We start from the raw sequence: 6,057 nt of genomic DNA, 5'->3' as shown, positions 1-6,057 counted from the left end.
TAATAAATATTAATATTTTTTGAAAAAAAAATGTTGTATTGATGAGATTATTATTAATGAAGACAGAATAAAATTAATCTCATATTCAAATTTATTATTCCCTTGTTAAGCACACTGTAAAAATGATAAAGAACACTATAAAATTCAGATCAATTTAGATAACAGCTTAAAAAGATCTGTGGCTACCGTAAAATATTTCATCGTAATTTTCACGTAAATACTTATTTAATTAGAATAATTCAGTGCTTTTCCTGTAAAGATTACGGTGCATCAGATTTTTTCCTGTAACATGTACTGGCAAAACTTTATTTTATGGTAAGAAGTACAGTCACTCAGGGTGCCAGTATTTAACTCTTACTTGATCCGGAGTTTCCTTTTACTCTTATTTTTTAATTACATGAGAGAAAAAATAAATTTCCTTCTTTTAATATCCTATGTTAAGTAGTTTGTGAAAACATATCACAAAAACTAATATTTTTCTAAAGACTGGTACAGATAGTATAATTATAAAAAATAAGGCATGATTAGTAGAATTTCAGTTTTGTTAGATAAAAAAAATTATATATATATNATATATACAGCAAAAAAAAATACAAAAAAAACACGAAGGAAATTAAGAACGACAATAAGTTTCATTTATTGCGCATAAGCTGCAACTAAATAGAACTCATAAGATAAGTTCAAAATGGAGATAAAACAAAGAAAAATTACAGACATATGAAAAAAAAGGGGAAAAAAAATAATAATAAAAAAATAACAAACAACTGGGGGGGGAAATAATAAATTAAAAAAAATAAATAATTAAAAAAATCCGAAAAAAAAGGATAAAATTTTTTTAAAAAATCCGGAAAATAAAAGATATAATCTTTTCATCAACCCACACGATTAGACAGCACTCTTTTTTGCTGATATAATCGTGTGTGCTGATGAAAAGATTATATCTTTTATTTGCCGGAGTTTTAAAAAAAAAGTTATCCTTTTTTTTTTCAGATTTTTTTTAAAATTTTTTTTTAAAATTTTTTTTTAAATTTATTTTTTTCCCCCAGTTGTTGTTTTTTTTTTTATTTTTATTTTTCTTCCTCCCCCTTTTTTTCATATGTCTGTAATTTTCCTTTTTTTTTTATCTTCATTGTGATTTTATATATATACATATATCAAATATTCATCATTTTTAAAATCTTAATCCCAAAATCTTGTCATACTTAGGGCCAGTTTCCGTGAAATTTCTGAAGCATAAAATGCTCTTCTTTTTCTGAAGAAGCAAGATTAGTGAAAGAGGAGATATGAAGTAATGGATCACTACATTATAGTTAATGCGCCGAGAGAGCATGTTAAAATTCTTTTAAATGTCATAAACATACTTAGCTTTCAGAAAATACTTGCATGAAAGGAAGATTTACTCAACATCTTATGAACAACGTTAAAATGCTAAAAATAAAGCTTTTAAAAATGCTCGCTGTTAAAAATTTCACTGAGACACTTATTACAAATGGCAACTCTATTTTCCTTTCCCTTTAATCTGACACAAATCTCTAAATTGCTTCGTATATACTTACTCTTGTCTTTTTTAAGTCTCTTTTCAATTGAATTTCTGTATTTTGTATATTTTAATATTGTTTCATTTCGAAATTTCACAGTATTATTTAAGAACAATTATTGAGTTATGCATATGTGTATACACGTACTTACATATTTTATAGTTTTTTTACGCATTCATTATAATAATGTTTAAATAAAAGTAATACTCTGTCTCTTACTTAATAACGTCTTCAACTCTTACATAACTATATGCTTAACTTTTGCTATTAGTATTCAAAGTAATTATAAATTTTCAATATTTAACTGTAATTTATATTTTTTTTTTAAATTTATAATTATTGTTAGAAAATGTATTTCAAGTTTCCTGACGTGAAACTAAAATGAATTAGTAAATTCAACATTGATTTTATATTTTATTTAATTACATTCATCCATTCAACCTGAGTAATTAACATGTTTTGAATTATGTATTTCAAAGCTAAAATAATTAACTTGAGAAAAATTGTTAACGGAAAAAGGTAATTAATATTTAATCTTCACTTAGCGTTCAGCATGGCTTTTCTCGAATTCTACACGGAGAAAAAAACTCCGGTAAAATTACTATACTCTTTGGTAATAACATGTCTGGTAAAGTAAACAAAATATGTGTATTATAAACTAACCATTCATTTGGTAATTTTTTGCTTCGAACGGTAACAGTTTACTAAAAATTCTGTTTTTTTTAAAAAAATTAAAGTTCTTATTATCGCACGTTTAGTCAAAAATACAAAGCTGTAATGTAAATTTAACCGAGTAAACGGTTTTTAAAACCATGCTCTGAAGTATCCTGATAAAATTACCTAATTGTACAACATTTTCCAAATTTTATCAAACATCATAATATTATAATATATTATTAATTTAACATGAATCATTTTAAAAAGGGTTTCAATAAAAATTGCCGAACATTTTTGTGTTTCCATAGAGCCATAATTACAACAAATTTCATCACATTCTCGTAGATTCGACAATACCTTTTTTCCGTGTAACTGAGATGAAAATATAATTTTTTTAACATTTGAACCGTGGAATTATTTCAAATTCTAAATTTAATAATTCAGTTGAAATTCTTGAACAAGCTGTAAACTAAAATCCCTAAGCAATTAGATATAATTCCCCCTTGTCATATGTACAAAAATATTTCTTGGAAATCATTATTTTATACTATTTGTTTTTTAAAATATAACCATGAGCAGATTTTTAAGGCTATTGTTACGATATTAGATTCTCAAATATTTTTATATTAAATCAAAATACTCTTATCCGGAATTTAATAACCTTGCTTGCCTCTTTGCTAATTCAACTTGACAAAAACTTATTTTGTTTTTAGTTTAGTTTTAAACGAATATCCTAACTTAAAAAGACAAGCATGACATTAAACAATTATTTAGACAATGGGTTTCATGCAATAAAATTATAATAAGGACAATTTTTCGTGTATTTTCTTCATGGAACAATTATTTTATGTATAATATGGTTTTCAAAAATAGCATATGATGTCGTACGTTTAAAAAGTGAAATTGTATTTCATATGGAACATTGTAATTTTATTAATTAAAAAATTGTGCATTTAATAGTTAGGGTAGCAATTAATAGCGGTAAGTAATTACATAAAAATGAAAATATAATCGTAACTAAACTTTACTTTGCAAAATCTGTTTATCAACAAAAATATTATTTCTGACATATTTCAGTAAGCAAATATCTCGAACGAGGCTTGAAAATATTCTCCCAAGATTACAGAAAGTTTTTAATCTAAATCTTGCTATCTAAATCTAATCTTCGATCTAAATTTTGTAAAATATTTTATGCCTGTAATGCTTTACGAAATTAATCTCGAGTTAACAAAGTTTATTATTTGCTTAGTCGCATTACATTCTAGCTTCATATAGAAAAATATAGTAATTCTCATATTTCAAGAAGAAAGTTCATGTCCGTCTGGTGTCTAGACGCATAAACATCTTTCCCTTAAGAACATGTCTTTATATATTTGCCTGACTTCATTTTTGTAACATTTATACCTGGCTCAACTTTATTTTTGAACGAACATTTAAAGTTAAGCTTTGTAATTAGACTCCAAATCAAACCCTAAGGAAAACTGTTTAATGACGTAAGAACTTGAACATGAAAATAAATAGTTGTTATAATAGTTAATAGTTTCCAAAATCATAGGATTAGTTTAAAAATAATTTTTCTGAAGGGTAGAAAAATTATAGATTTTTAAAAAAGGTTTTCTAAAAAATCTTGTTAATCCTACCTGCTTGAAACAATAATTTAAAAATAAGTTCCCGTGAATTTTTTTATATAATTATTGAACAACAATATCTGATATGCTTTTAATTTTCTTCCTAAAAAAATTTTATAACCCAATTAAGCGACATTCAGTCTTTTGTCAAATGAAATTAAGTTTTAATAAATATAATTTAAAGAATAAAGCTTTTCAGAAATTTATTCCATTTAAATTTTTCTTCTTCCTTAAATGAAAATAATCTATCTTGATAAAAATCTAACGTAACCTGTGGAAAAAGGCTACATTTGTTTTCTCCCTTTGGCAACAGCAATGTCTCAATTAAAGTAGAAAGCGATAATTTTTATAACTCATAAAATGTAAGTAGCCTTTTTTTACAGCAATACTTAATGAGTGAAGTTCAAGGAACGGGGTCACGGAGTAATCCAATACTCACCTAAAAAAATATACTCCTTGTCTACTCGAAATGAGAAATTTTCGATAAATCCAGTACTTAATGTTTACGGATATACATTTGTGAGCATAAGTAATTGTTGAGCATATGCAGCAGCATATGAGCATGCTAGAAACTGGACATTCGTTAGTATCAAATTATTACTTTTAATTTATTTCTTGGCAAAAAACGTAAAGTAATTTGTTTAATACATTATGCTAAAATTTAATTTCCTATACCTACGTTGCGTGAGTTGTAAATGACGAACATCAGTCTGATATTATTTATAATTGAGTATAATTGAGGCAAGTTAAATTTTTTCTTTATTTTTCTAAGAAATTGAGAAATTAAAATGAGTTATTTCTTATACCTACGCTGCGTAAGTTGTAAGAGACGCCTGGTATTATTATAAATGAGACAAGCTAAATTTTTTCTTTCTCTTTCTAAAAAATTGAGAAATTGAAATTAGTTATTTCTTATACCGCCTGGTTTTACTTATAATTGACTACAATTGAGGCAAGCTATATTTTTATTTCTTTTTCTAAGAAATTGAGAAATTGAAATGAGTCTAATTGAATTGAGTTAATGTTTTTTTATTTGATTAGTAGAGTGTATTTTATCAAGACATTAATTACTTTATGCTTCACAGTTTTCAATAACTTACAACGGCTTCAATTATAAGAGGCAAATTTGATTTATTTATTTACTATTTTTCAGTTTTGTTAAGGAAATAAGAATTAAATTATTTAGACGAAATCTTTTTCTTAGGTGTTAAGCTTAGTTTTCATTTTTTAAATATTTTACATGAAATTCTTTATCCGTATTTTTTTTAAAAACAATTTTACTTTTTTGCTTTCAAATTAGTTCAAAAAGGAGTAAAGTACATAAACTTCTGTTTGATTAAACTAAAAAGAAATTTGACTATCAGCATTTCAATTAGGTAGGAATTTCAAAATACTTGGTTTTTGACGAAATGAAGTTTTGGGCAAGGGAAAGTTAAATTTTTTCAAAACATTATTTTAGCTTTTTCTTTTGCAAGGTAAACGGATTCTGTTAAATTGAAGAAGAAAATTACTTCATAAATTTGCTTCGGTTCAGAAAAAATATTGACAGACTCTTTTAAGTAATACAGGAAGGAAAAAATATTTGAAAAACCAATTTTAGAATTTAATATAGTCTATGAATGCGTACATACTGAATTTGAAATTCCAAACTGAAAAGTAAATTTAATAAAGCTGGTTTACCAAGAACAAGCTTTTCTTCTAAGTTGAGTATTTTTACATTTCAGATGCGTATAGTCCATTTGAATGTAATTAAATATATTGTTCTCTTTTCTCACAAGGTAGCAGATGGCAGACACAAACAGTTTTCTATATTAAATTTAAGCCATTTTTCTATTTGAAGTTGGGTATAAAAATGGGTTCAAGACAGCAATTTTCTTACTGGCAAGATTATGTTTTGCGTAAGTTTCATCTTTACTTTTACTTGTCGAGCAAACTAGATTCAAAAAGTGTTACAAATATTAGAATTAAATGTCTTTCTGTGAAATGTCTTTTTTTTAAACGAAAGTACTTTAAACTTGGAGTGGGGAGTTTAAGTTTTATACTATAAATGAAATTAACAAATAAAGTTTTTCAAAATAGTGTCTATTGGGCTTATATGGGTATCTCTTGAAAACTTGTTAGTCGGAAGTCAGCAAATCAATATTTTGACTTATTAACTTTTTTACGCTGGTGTTTAAAATGTAAGCATATTGTAGCACTGATCATATGAGTAAAAAGCTTAAATTTTGAAGACT

Source organism: Parasteatoda tepidariorum, chromosome 1 (assembly GCF_043381705.1).
Source record: "Parasteatoda tepidariorum isolate YZ-2023 chromosome 1, CAS_Ptep_4.0, whole genome shotgun sequence".
Taxonomy (NCBI): domain Eukaryota; kingdom Metazoa; phylum Arthropoda; class Arachnida; order Araneae; family Theridiidae; genus Parasteatoda; species Parasteatoda tepidariorum.
This window is presented reverse-complemented; position numbering follows the sequence as displayed.